Raw genomic sequence first — 14,352 nt, 5'->3', positions numbered from 1 at the left:
CCTTCCTTCCTTCCTTCCTTCCTTCCTTCCTTCCTTCCTTCCTTCCCCCTTCCTTCCTCCCTTCCTTCCTTCCTTCCTTCCTTCCTTCCTTCTTCCTCCCTCCCTACCTCCCTCCCTCCTTCTCTCTCTCCTTCTCTTCCTTCTCTCCCTCCTTCCCTTCTTCCTTCCTTTCTTCCTTCCCTCCCTCCTTCCCTTCTTCCTTCCTTTCTTCCTTCCTCCCTCCTTCCCTCCCTCCCTTCCTCCCTCACTCCCTTCTTTCCTTCCTTCCTCCTCCCTTCCTCCCTCCCTCCCTTGCTTCCTTCTTTTTTTCCTTCCTTCCTCCCTCCCTTCCTCCCTTCCTCCCTCCCTCCCTCCCTTCCCTTTCATCTTTCCTCCGACTTACTGGACTCTACCTAGGCTCCAGGTCCCAAGGTTACAGAAAAGATCCTTGACCGCTCTGGAGAAAAAGATATGAAAACCAGCTAGCACAGTTTAACTGGATAACAGCATTTGAGGAAGTTGGCCAGATGTGTGCCCCTTGCTGGAGATCCAGGGGAGGTAAGGGATAGTACAGAGGAAGGAAGAGACTGGGTTTTGAAAAGGAAAAGGGTACAGAAAGAGCTTCCCAAAGAAACTCGCAAATTCACTGCAATCCAATCCAACAGAAGACACTGAGTAGAAAAAGCCTCTGTCTAAAAATGTTTTTGGTCCTTCTAGTCCTCACAGATGGCGATAGCGAGGAAGATGTGTGCTGACAGAGTATGGAATTTTCGGCAGCTATGGAATAAGAGGCTCAGAAATGGGGGCTAGTGCTCTTCAAAACCCCCAAGGGAGAGAGACCCTGAGAACAACAGAAATTCTGGAGGCTCTGAGTCCTTTCCTATGGCCTGCCTCTTCCCTAACCCTCCCAGCACAAATTGCAATTGATCCTATGGGGTAAGGAAGGTTGTTTGGGTGTTATTTATTGTTTTGGTGGCTGCGGATTATGTTTATTTATTTACTCATTAATTTTGCCAGTCAAACTCAGGTTTATTGACAGGATTGAGCCTGCCCCTGGGCGCTTCCACCCAGCCTACCGCAGTGCACAGAGAAATAATTAGTTGCTGAGGTATCAGGAACAGATGTCGAACTGACATCTTCCGTTTACTGGTGTCAAATTCAGCAGTTTTCCTGCCTCCCAATAAATTACCCACCACTCGCTGCCTTCCTGCCTCCCTCCTGCCTACCTGGTGGGGCTTTCCTCTCTCATTAAGAGCAGAGCAAACACCTCCATGGTGACCTCAGCCTCTAACGTAATCCCCTTCTTCCCCGCTTCTGCCTTTTAAATCTTATTTATGACTTTTTGATGGACATGGCAGGAGGAGAGTGTGGCTTGATTTCCTCCCTCCTAAGAGAAGCTCTAGCTTGCTCTGTTGCTCAGAGAACAGGGAGCCCCCAGGAGCCTCAGGCAGGAGTAGGCTATTAATTTCTTCATACTGGGGCAGTGACCTTTATCTCCATGGGGCACCCTGAGGCTTTTTTGCAGATGCCATCAAAGTCGACTGCACTTTCAAAAGTCATGCTCAATTCCTGAATGGTATACAATATATCTGCTCTGAAACCTCTAGGAAAGACAGAGTGGGGTCTTGGGGGTATTTAGGGAAATGACACAAGGGAGGGTCTAGGGAGGTTAAGGAGAATATTTCAGAAAACAGATGTAACAGGTGTTGTGCTTTGGAGAAGCTGTCAATTTGGGCTGACATGTGGGATAACATCAGGGCTGGCAGGAAATTCGTTTATTCATCACTCAGCTCCTATTCATGTGCCAGGCATGGTGCTAGGTCCTGAGCATGCTGGAATGAGCTATGAGCTATTCTTGGTCCGCATTCTTTTTTTTTTTTTTTGAGACGGAGTCTCTCTCTGTCGCCCAGGCTGGAGTGCAGTGGCCGGATCTCAGCTCACTGCAAGCTCCGCCCCCCAGGTTTACGCCATTCTCCTGCCTCAGCCTCTCGAGTAGCTGGGACTACAGGCGCCCATCCTGCGCCCGGCTAATTTTTTGTATTTTTTTTTAGTAGAGACGGGGTTTCACCGTGTTAGCCAGGATGGTCTCGATCTCCTGACCTCGTGATCCGCCCGTCTTGGCCTCCCAAAGTGCTGGGATTACAGGCTTGAGCCACCGCGCCTGGCCGGTCTGCATTCTTAAGGAGTCCACGGCTGGCCAGCTGGGGAGTCTGGTGGGCCATACTAAGGAGTGTGACCTTTACTATGAAGGTGCTGGGGAGCCTCTGAACAATTTTAATCAAGGGAGTGATGTGATCTGATTTGCATTTAAAAAAGATCACTCTGGAGCCTGAGTGCGGGATGGACAGAGTGTGGGATGGTGAATAACACCAGAGATCTCATTAGGGAGCTCGTGGAGTAGTCTGGCTGATAGATGACTATGGTCTGCTGAGGCAGTAGGTATGGAGGGAAAAGATTTTAGAGGTAGAGTCAGTATGACTTAGACATTGGGGTTAAAATAGATGTAAACCCATTACCTTATAGTCCAGAGAAAGTGAAAGGATCTATTTCAGGTCATGCAACCTATAAGACTTGGCCAAACCAAGATGTGACTTCAACTCCGTGACTTCCTCTTGAGAGTTCTGTTCATTCAGAAACAGCTTCCTCTCCCTCCAGATGAAGACTGGAAGCAGCTCCATGCACTTAATCCAACAGAATTTTGGGAGTGGAAGTTCTAAATGTGGTCTTGTCCAACGATTTACATTGTTACCAGCTCCATCTATAGTCTTCCCACTAAAGACGTCCAGCACCTGGACACAGGGAACTTATACTTTTTGGCCCCACCCACCCAATTCTTGGAGGGCTTCTTCCCAGAAATACCTAAATTGGTGTGTGACAGATTCTGCCCGTTGTTGTTAGTTCTACTCTAAGAGGTCAGAAAAGCAAAGCAAATCAAAACACACAGCAGATTGCAAAGCTCCTGATAGTGAATTCTCATCCCAGAAGCAAAATCTAGTTAGGAGAGAGATACGAGCTCAGATGTTTGCTAAGCACTAAACTGCCAGCATTAAACTAGCAGGAATGACTGAGTCACACTTCTCACACCTGCCAAGCTGACTGAGCTACTCTTGTCACTGGGTGAGCGGACTCTTCATATAGGCAGGGCAGGAAACTTGTTTGTAAAATTTCACCCTCTGAACCCTGGATTTCTAGATTGCACGCCCATTATCTCCCATCTCCTGCTTCCTGTGATGTACACAGCGATCTAACAGGAGCTTGTCTGTTCCTGGTGACAACTCTCTTGTTCCCTCCTACATGCAGATGAGGAGTTAGCCCCAGTGAGATCTGTATCCTTGTACTATGCACTAAACCTATGCAACTAACCTAATTACTTGATGTACCAGCTTAGATACAAGCAGTAGTGAGGCTCCATTTCTGACTTTTAATTGGCTGTAATGTGTGATTATGACCTCTTACTAAACATTTTCCATTAAGCTCTCGTGTTTACATAACACCGTGAGTCTGGCTCATCAGTCCTCCAGAAATTTCCCTGATTTCTGCCCTTTCTGTGAAGCCAATTATCTCCCCGTGTTTGTCTTGCAGATCTTTTTGAAGCCTGAGATGTTCCTGAACCACACAGTGTGTGTGTCTGCCCTTCTTTTTTCCTCTACCCAATCTGGAGATCCTCCGTGTCTCCCACAAACTTCCTGTTGGAATGAACCTCTAGTTTCCTCTTTTCCAGGCATCTCTAGGTCAGTTAACCCTTCTCCTCCTTAGTCACCTGTGACTTACTGCTTGGACCTTTTCTCAGCCAGGCAATGGCACATTTCAACACTGTTTGAAGGTTCCTGTGCTTCCCTCCCTCCTAAAGGAACCTGAATTGATTAATACAAGTTTTGCAGCAGCAACAAAAAAAGAAAAAAAAAAGTTGTAAAAGCCTGGGGAAAACATGAGTAGTGACAGAAATGAAACAAAGTTACAGACAACTCCAGTTTCAAGGAAGAGAAAAAAGGCACCCAGAAAAAAAGTGAAAGAAGATCTAGGGACTAAATAATAAACACAAGTAGGTGGAGACTATAGTTGCATAATAGATGTTATGTAAAAAATTCAATATTGTTAGAAATGAAAAAAGACTAGAATTGACACTGAAACTGGGACTGACGATGAATTAGAAAACTAAACAAAAACAAGGAACTAAATAAATAGATAATAGTAATGCATGAAAAAAAAAAAAACCGAGCTAACAAAATAGATTTATTCTATGAAAAATAGAAAGCAGGAAAGCTTAACCAAATATGGAAACAGTAAATAAAGATATAATAGTAGAAAGTTTCCTGGAGCTTTTTCTAATAAATAATTTAATCTGTATAGAGTCCCTTTCAGGATTAATTACTAGAGAAAGATGATCAGAAAATACTTTGGTAAATAGTATTTAAAAAAAGCTTTAAAGACAAAGGCATATCTCAAGCAAATATAAAGAAGAGAAATATAATTTCTCAGACAATTTCAAGTAGCTGAGAAATGGCAACTAAATAATAGAATGGGGATTAGTATAAAGATAAGATCCTTAATTACAATATCACGTATCTATACTCCTATAAGGAAAAAAGGAAAACCTACTGCTGAATGACAAGGCTAAGTATTGTAGATGGCAGTGTTCTCCAAGTTATCTTACAGATTTGATTCTATTAAATTAACAGCAAAAATACTCCATAAGGGTAAATAGATGTTATTATAAATGATAATATGTAGAAATAAAGATAATTTGGGGCTGGGTGTGGTGGCTCGTGCCTCTAATCCCAGCACTTTGGGAGGCCGAGGTGGACAGATCACCTGAGGTCAGGAGTTCAAGACCAGCCTGGCCAACATGGTGAAACCCTGTCTCTACTAAAAATACAAAATTAGCTAGGCGTGGTGGCGCGCACCTGTAATCCCAGCTACACAGAAGGCTGAGGCAGGAGAATCACTTGAACCTGGGAAGCAGAGGTTGCAGTGAACTGAGATCATGCCATTGCACTCCAGCCCGGGCAAAAAGAGCAAAATTCTGTCTCAAAAAAAAAAAAAAAAAAAAAAAAAAGAAATAAAGATAATTTGGAGATCATTGTACATTCCTTGTATAAACATTAAATAAGCCTCTACCGTATGCCAGGTACTGGGCTGGCTTGCCAGAAACTTGCTCTAGCAAGTATTTTTTGTTTCATGGTGACAATTATTCAGATGCTGTAGAACTGGCTTAAAAACAGAATATAGGTCATTGGGAGATAATAGAGATTCCAGAAATAGACTCTAAAGAAAAAATATTTTTAAAATATGTGACAAGTGAAGTATAAGGAACCAAAGGGAAACAGATAATTATATATTTTGCTGGGATCACTAGAAGGGATGTGGAGAAAAATCCAGATCTATAACTTACACTTATAGCATTGTACATCTAGGTGGATTAGGGACTAGAGTGTTAAAAAGAAAGGAAAAGAAAATAGAATCTTATCCTTATGCAACTGTGGGGGGAAGTTAATTTCTTCCTTGCTTGAATCATAACATTTTTAGCAATAAGGATGATAGGTTAAGATCCACACAGATTTAAAACTTCATGAAAAACAAAATCCAGATATAAAGAAAACAAATGGGAAATGCACATCACAGATAAGATAGAGAAAAGTATGAATTCAAAATATATCAACAGGTTATACACATCTACAAGGGACAAGACCATGTGTCGACTGAACCTGTTGCTGGATAATGTGAACAGTAGCAAATATAATAGAAAATAGGATATAATAGAAAAGTTGGTGAGGAAGATGATCACCTCACATGTAATTAATTTAATTTAAAGACAAAGCAACTATGAGCTCCCACTTCATATTTATTAGCAAAAACAAGCCAAAATAATAGAACTCAATGCTGCTACATTTCTTTGCAGACAGGAATTCTCACACATCACTAGTGTCAACGTTAATCTCTATAAGACACACCATGAAACTCATACCTGAGTGCATGCTTCAAGCCAATGTTTCCTTCTCTGGGAGAGTCAAAAAAATTATTGCATACAAGTTGTAACATATTTTTATACAAGTGTTTATGGTAGCATGGTTCATAATACTGAAGATCAAAATACTCATACACTGGGGAGAGGGTAAGTAATCTGAATTTTATTCATTCAAAGTGAATGAATCTTCACTTTGAATCTTATTCATTCACTCAGAAACCAATACCCGAAAATATGGCATTTTGACATATCGAAATGAAGAAACCTCAGGGTCTCTCTGACCTCGCCCCACCCCATCATCTCTCCCAAAGAAGCTGAAGTTCCTTTATCTCCCTAAGATCCAGACCCACCAAGAAGCACAATTGCTCCTTCTTCCCCTCCCTGTTATCTCATCATTTATTGCAGAAAAGAAGACCAAAATGTGGCCATATCTCAGCAGACCTTTTTAGGAGTATAATGACTGTCTCTAGGGATCATTTAAATTCAAAAGAAAACTATATTGTGGGTGCAACTGGCTGGGCCCAGCGTTGTGGGCAGTAAAAGAATCTACCAAGACAGTTGTGGGTAAAGAAAGGCAGATTTATTAGAGACAGTATAAAGATATGTTACAAGAGTTTAGCAAGCAGCGTAGCAGAAAAGGGGCTGTCTGCAAAGAGGCAGGAGTGAGGGAAGTTTTATAGGGTTGTGCTGGAGGGGCTATGTACCAAAGGAGGTATTTGGGAATAGGATGTAGTGTAGGTGGGTTGTTTGTAGTAGGCCATTTTTCAGAACAATGGTTATCCCCTGCCTGGGGCCGCTTCCTCATTGTTGCTGACTTATCAGGACTCTACAAACTATTTACAAGTTAATTTCTGTTCCTCATCCAATCATTTTCCATAGTAATCATTTATTGCCCCTCAATAGAATTCCTCTTCTCCCCACTCCTATCACCCGCTTTACTAGAATCCAAGGCCCCATTCTTTCTGTAACTTCAAGATGGTATATAAGCTTGTATAACTCACCGAGAAGTTAGATCTTCGTTCTGAAGACTCCTGTGCATACAGGTTAAATAAATGTGTATGCCTTTTCTCCTATTAATCAATCTGCCTCATGCCATTGATTTTTTTGAGCAAACGTTTAGGGGGCCAATGACCATAGCCCCCACAAAAGGCAAATTATAAAACCATTTGCTCACAAATTGAGTTATTCAGATACATGGAAAAAGTATACAAAAAGTGTTAAAAGCACAAAATGTAAGATCCACTCGGCATAACTAATTAGAAATAATATGTATTATTGAAAATGACAGGAAAGTCTCTAAGAAATGGTGATAGTTGTGTTAATGGAAAAATAAACCTCTATAAAATATTTTCAAAAGTTTTTTTTGAGCCAGTATGAGTGACCGTGGCCCGGGGAACAGCTTCAAGAGGTCCTGAGAAAGTATGCCCGAGGTGGTTGGGTTACAATTTGGTTTTATATATTTTAGGAATACAGGAATTGTAGGTAAAATTATAAATCAATATATAAAGGGTATATAATGGTTAAATCTGAAGAGGCAGGATTCCTTGAAAGGAGGGTAACTTACAGGTCATAGGTGGATTCAATGATTTTCCCACTGCCAATTGGTTGAAAGAGTAAAACTTTGTCTAAAGGCTCCAAGTCAGTAGAAAGAAATGCTTGAATTAAGATAAGGGGGTTCATGGAGGTCAAGGTTCTTGTTACATAGATGAAGCTTCAAGGGTAGCAGCCTTTGGAGAGAATAGATAGTAAATGTCTCTTTTCAGACCTTAAAGGTGTCAGACTCTTATTTAATCTCTCCTGGATCCAGGAAAAGACCTGCATTGGGAAGGCCTTGCTGCATTAATAGAGATTCTCTATGTATGCAAATTTTTCCCACAAAAGAGGGCTTTGCAGGACCATTTCAATTTGTTGGCCCTGTGGTGGCCATTTCAAAACATGTTCAAAAAGTGTATTTGGGCGTAAAATATTTTGATTTCCTTTGGGATCTGCTATCTGTCATTTCATGCCAGACCAGAGTCAGGTTAAAAAGTCGGCTACGTTATGCAGGATTAATAAAAACCCATCTAATGAGATATTATGGTTTGTAGGTGTGACTTAAGTGCTCCCTTGCATGGCCTTAGGTCTTCTTAATAATTTGACATTGCCACAAATAGTCTGTTTTGCCAGTCTTATGATCTTTATTTTAACATAAAGTCCAAAAGATGGTGTCATTGGTGTGACTGGCTGGGGCTGGCGTTGAGGGTGGTACAAGAATTTACCAAGACAGTTGTGGGTAAAGAAGGTAGATTTATTAGAAAAAGTACAAAGATACATTGCAAGAAAGCAATGGGCAGCACAGCAGAGAAGAGGATGTCTGCCAAGAGGCAGGGGCTGGAGGGAAATGTTACAGGGTCGAGCTGGAGGGGCTACATGTAGACAAGATGTGCAGATAAGGGACTACATACAGAATGAGGTCTTTGGGAACAGGATGTTGTGCCAGTGGGTTCTCTGTAATTAGCTGTCTCTCAGAACAATTGTTCTCCCCTACCTGGAACCCCTTTCTTGTTGCTGCTTACTTATCAGGACTCCATAGGTGGGGGTGTGTCAGACCTCCCTTCTCAACATGACCAGGAATTCCATTTTCAGGTTTCTCTGGGGTTACCTTGGCCAAGAGGAGGTCTGTTCAGTTGGTAGGGGGCTTAGGAATTTATTTTTGTTTAAAGTTGTGATGATAACCAAGGCCAGTTTTCATTAAGCCTTCATTTTTGCCATACCTTGTGCTATGTCTTTTATGAAAATTATCTTATTTAATCTCAACAATGTAGCAGTAGGTATGAACTCTAGAGGAAAAACGGATGCACACAAAGTTAAGTGACTTGCCCAAGGCCACAGAGTTGGTAAATTTTAAAGCTGGGGTTCAAACTCCAGGGTCCATTACTACTTAATACAACCTGTTACCTCTTGAGGCCTATATTCTACCTGTTCTCTAAATGTTTTCTTAGAGCAGGCCCAGCTGATTTATTTTGGTAAGCTGGGAGGAGACTTCTCCAGAATGCACTGGCCATTCCCTCTCCTTCTCAGGGTAAAATGTCTCAGCTAAAGACTTTCCTCATCAGAGGAAAACCACTTTCTAATCTCCACTGCAGCCCTTATGGTCTAGGTCTAAAAGGAAAAACGTCCCCAGCTCTCCCTCCTGTGACATGAACGTACAAGAACTCCACCCTAACAACCATGTCGTTATATCTGTGATGTTTATTTTCTCGTGACCACCTTTCCAGTGAGGCCACTCTGAAAGGTTGGGCTCTGTGTCATTCCCCTCTAACCCACTTCTCTCTCACACACATCTCTTTCCCTATGAATATTTAGCACCAACATACTTCAAGATGATTCTAAAAGCACTATTTTATAATCAGGATTTCTGTCTGAGCCAAATGTCCCTTTGAAGGGCTTTTACTTCTCCACCTTGCTTCCTGCACACATAAGTCACATTCCAACAGGAAGAATAGAAGCACTTTGAATGTTCACATGTGGTTTTCTCGGTGGAATATTGCATTTGAGGTCTGGTGGCAAGAAAAGCCTGAGTGGTGAGGGAAACCCCCCGGGAGGGTTTAGTCAGCCACCCCCAGTGTTTGGGAAGCTCCTCCTGTGCACCTAATGCAGTCCTATGCCCAGGACACAGCACATGGAAAGACTGCATGATGGAACTGTTAGGATCCCCTGCAGGGGTGGGAAACTCTACCGTCTGCTGCCTGCTCTTATATGACCCGCTAGCTATGGATGGATTTTACATTTTTAAGTGGCTGGAAAAAGAATCAAAAGAATCCTTTTTTGTGACACGTGACAATAATATGAAATAAAATTTCAGTGTCTATAAATAAAATTTAATAGGAACACAGTTCACTCATTCTGTGTTCCCAGGGGCAGTAGATTTGAGCAGTTGTGGCCCTCCCTCAAAGCTTAAAATGTTTACCATCTGGTCCTCTGGAGAAAGGCTTCTCACTTCTAGTCTAAAGGGATGTCTCTTCTCCTTAAAGGCTGCTCTGCCCTAAACGGAAACTGTCCCTGCTCTCCCACTATTTGAATCTTACACAAAAGGCCTTCTGTAAACCAGAAATAAAACCACAAGCAAGCCCCCAACTGACTAATGGACCCTCCCTGTGGCCAAAGGCGTTCCAAAGTTAACCTGAAAAACTAGTTCAGACCACGATGAGAAGAGAGGGTTAGACATGCCTCATACCTCCTCCCTTTTGGAATTCAGGCACAATTGATCATCATTAACGTCAACACAGAGACGTTAAGACTGACAGACTCTTAAAGCCTGATGAGACATATTTACAGTCTATTCTCTCTGAAGCCTGCTACCTGGAGGCTTCATCTGTGTGATAAAACCTTGGTCTCCACACCTGCTTATCTTAACCCAGAGATTTCTTTCTATTGATTCCTCTTTCAACCAATATCCAATCAGGAAAATCTTCGAATCTGCCTGTGATCTGGGAGCACCGCCTCTTCCAATTGTCCTGCCTTTCTGAATGGAACCAATGTATATCTTCCATGTATTGATTGATGTCTTATGTCTCCCTAAAATGTATAGAACCAAGCTGTAGCCTCAGCACCTTGGGCACATGTTCTCAGGATCCCCTGGGGCTGTGCCATGGGCCATTATGAGTCCCTCAAATTTGGCTTAGAATAAATCTTTTCAAATATTTTACAGAGTTAGACTCTTTTTGTTGACACCTCTATCCCCATAACCATGGTGTTATATATGGCATTTATTTTCCTGTGACTACGTTTTCCACAGACTGGATCTCTGCAGAAGAAAAATATCTGTGACTGTACAGTCACTTACCTGTGATCCAGAGAGGGAGCTAAGGGTTGGATGGAGAGGTGAGGGCTGTGTTCAAAGGGCTTAGATATCCCCACTGGTAGAAGCAAAATGGTTCTAGCATGTTCCCAGCACCAGAAATATGTACTTGGTCCAATGGGAGTTGGGTTTTAACCAGCAGAGTACAGTAAGCCCAGTTTCTTCCTCAGGAATGTTTCTGGTTCCATCTATTGATCTCACCATACTGGGAGCATGTTTTTTTTTTCTTTTTTAAAAATTTCTGTCTCCCAACCCTTTCTTTAGTACTCTCTGGAAGGGATTTTTACTTAAAAAAATATTAGGCCCTGCTCTCAGCCCAGAGTTTATCTTGCAAAGATGTCTCAGCAAGAGAATAGAGAAAGACTATGACTCATTGCAATAAAGTAGATATTGTGACAAGAAAGATGTTAACATCTTAATGAAAGCCCTAAGGGGAAATCTGCATTAAAAATCTTCTTGTTGCTTAAAAAGAGCCACTGATGCCTTATTTGAAAAAATCAAACCCCAATTTTGTTAAATATACAGTCTGGGGATGATTTGAAGCATTTTCCGTATCTCCTCTGAGTTTTTTCCTTGTCAGAATTACAGATGCTGAGAGTTGAAGAGGCCCATCTTCCCTCAGCCCACCCTTCCGGCAGGCACTGTGGTAGGAACACTGTCTTACTCCCTCCAGGTCCCTGAAGCTTTTTGAAATTGGAGTAAAACTAGAGGATGGGCCAGCTCCTCATACTGGGAACTTTGATAGAGCAAGAAATCTCTTGCTCAAGTTTCTCTGGACTCCTACATTCATCTACTTCTTCAAGTCCATTTAAAAAAGACTCAACTGGTTTTTAAGCTTCTTGAAATTTCTTTTTAATTTGGAGTTTGTCCAACATTTTTGACAGATTGTTACTTACATGCTCTAAGTGACAGGGAGATCACTACTTCTTGAGGCAGGATGTGCTACACTGGGCTGGACTCTACCTCCCATTAACCTCTCCCACTGGTCCCAGTTCTTCCTCTGGGATTACTAAGTGACCTATTCACTTTTCTTTGTGGCAGTCCTTCACATGGTTGTAGACAACAACTGCAGGTCTTCCTGGGTTCTTTTGTTGCGATCAAACACCAATGTAGAAAAGTTCTGCTTAGCCCCACCTTTCTGGCTGGTTTCCAGTGAAAACACAGGACAGATCTTCAACACAGGGGCATCTCCATCCTTGGATGCCAGATCAATCTCTTGCCCCTCCAGAAAGAAAAGCTGGAAAAAGCAGAGGCCAGACCTATTTTTTTCCCCAGGGTTTGAGGGAAATTACCTCAGGGAAGAAAGCTTCAGCTGCAGTGATGTTGGCTGTTTCTGTTAAAGGAACAGCTGAATTGACAGCCCGCATCCCACTGGGAAGTATGTCAGGTTCTTGGGTAGCCAGACTCTGCAGCTCCAGCCAGTGGCAGGTACAACAGGAAGTTTGAGGGAAATGTTGAAACAGAAGGGCTAACCTGATTAGGTCTGTCAAACTTGCTTGCTTTTAGTCATTCACTTCTAGCTGATTTTAAAACCTATATAGCTAAAAGTCATGTAGCTAGGCAAAATATAATTAAACTTCCACTCACTAGCTTTCTTATAGATAACAGCTTTGATGTAATGGTCACTATGGTAACAGTTGCCTAAGTTGTTTTTCAGGAACTTAGGGTCAGTTTTTGTCCAGTTCAAACCCGCTGAGACCACCAACCCTCCAACTGAGCCTACAGGAGCATCCTATAGGTAACCTTTTGATGTCAGAGGACCAAAAATTCCACTCTCAGATCATGCAAATGAGACATTCAGGCTGGCTAATTCCCTATTTTAAGATGGTCTGAATGAAAAAGTCTAGCTTATCTAACCCTCAGTCAATCAGTAACAAAAGACCCAGGAAGCTCTTAACTGCAAGGTTTTATTTTGAGGGCTAGGGGCTTCCTGGGAGCTCTGTATGTGCATCAGACTGAAACTCCAAATTAAAGTTACGCTTTCCTCATTTTAATGCTAAAGTTCATGCCCCAGGGTGGAGATTTAAAATGCTAGCACTACATATGATATATGAAGAAACATGTTGAGTCACTACACAAGCACTGGAAAAACCCCTACTATACATGCCCTGATGTAACCCTTCCCTATGGAAAGACCCTGTCAAACTAACACACACACTACCCTCAGGTAGCAGCTGCCTCCCTTGTGCACCACCTCATAAACTCCCTTTATTTCTATGCCTGGTGATCACTCTTGATTTAAATCCTGGGAGACTGCAAGAACCTGGGACACTGGTAGCACCAACACCATCATATGAAAAGCCATGAAGTCTGCCTACCCTTGTGCAGATCACTGATTCTCACTTTTCCTCACCTCAAGTCACCTTTCCCTATGCTTCAGACCACCCTGTTTTGTTATCCCATAAATATCCCTAAACTCTGTCTTTGGGAAGGCAAATTTGAGAACTCTTCTCCCATCTGCTCACTTGGTAGCTTCTCTGCTGTAAAACTCATCTTCTCATTGATTGACACACTGTGCAATAGGCAAAATGAGACTGGCTCACTAGCAATATGTGTATCCTCCTGTGTATATGATACCCAGGAAGGAGACTTTGCTGAATTCCAGTGGTAAGGAGAGCAGAGTAGCCTTACCAGGGGACAAGGACATTGGATCACTGGGTGCTCACTAGATAGGAGGAGGAGGGGAGGGCCTGAAACAAAACAAGTCGTGGATATTGGTCATGCCCAAAGTCAGGGGGCAGCTCAGAACCTTCCGCATTCATTCACCTGGCCATACCCCTGCCCCAGTCCAAGGAAGTGTTAAATAAAATGTATAGGAGGCTATTGGTTTGGCCTGAGCTGTTGCACTAGGCCCAATGGACCAAACCAAGATGGAGTCACTCATTCTAAAGTTCCATGCCATCAAGCTAAAAACTAAGTTGTTTATCTAACCTTCCAAGACATGGGGGGCGGGGGAGAAAGAGAGAGAGAGAGAGAGAGAGAGAGAGAGAGAGAGAGAATAGCCAAATTCCAAATAGCCAAATAGGCCAGTTTTAGCCAACATAAGGAAGTCCCCTCTGCTTTAACCTCTACAAGGAAAATAACTGAAATTGCCAGTCTACTTTTTGTTTTTTGTTTCTGCTTTATTCAGCCCTTTTTTGTCCATAAAGCCAATCTCCTCTGCTCAGCTCATTGGAACACTCATTGTTTTTTACAGAATGAGGTGTTGCCAGACTTTAGAGTTGCCAATAAAAGGCAATTAAGATTTTTAGACTAAATTTGTTGTAACTGTGCCTTTTGACAGAAGTCTATTTGCCGGTTCCACAGACCCAGAACGTGTTTTTCAGCAGAACACTGGCAGCACAAACAGTAGTCTGCCCGGTGGCATCATGGTCACCCAGAATCACTGCTTCACTTGCTGCCTCCCTTTGCTGCAGTAGCCCAGTGTCCTAGCCATGCTGCTTTTGTGATTCTTTGCAGCAATTCTAGTAGGAACAAGAAACAAACAAAAACAGGCCGGGCACAGTGGCTCACGCCTGCAATCCTAGCACTTTGGGAGGCTGAGGTCGGAGGACTGCTTGAGCCCAGG

Source organism: Macaca mulatta, chromosome 1, assembly GCF_049350105.2.
Source record: "Macaca mulatta isolate MMU2019108-1 chromosome 1, T2T-MMU8v2.0, whole genome shotgun sequence".
NCBI lineage: Eukaryota > Metazoa > Chordata > Mammalia > Primates > Cercopithecidae > Macaca > Macaca mulatta.
This window is presented reverse-complemented; position numbering follows the sequence as displayed.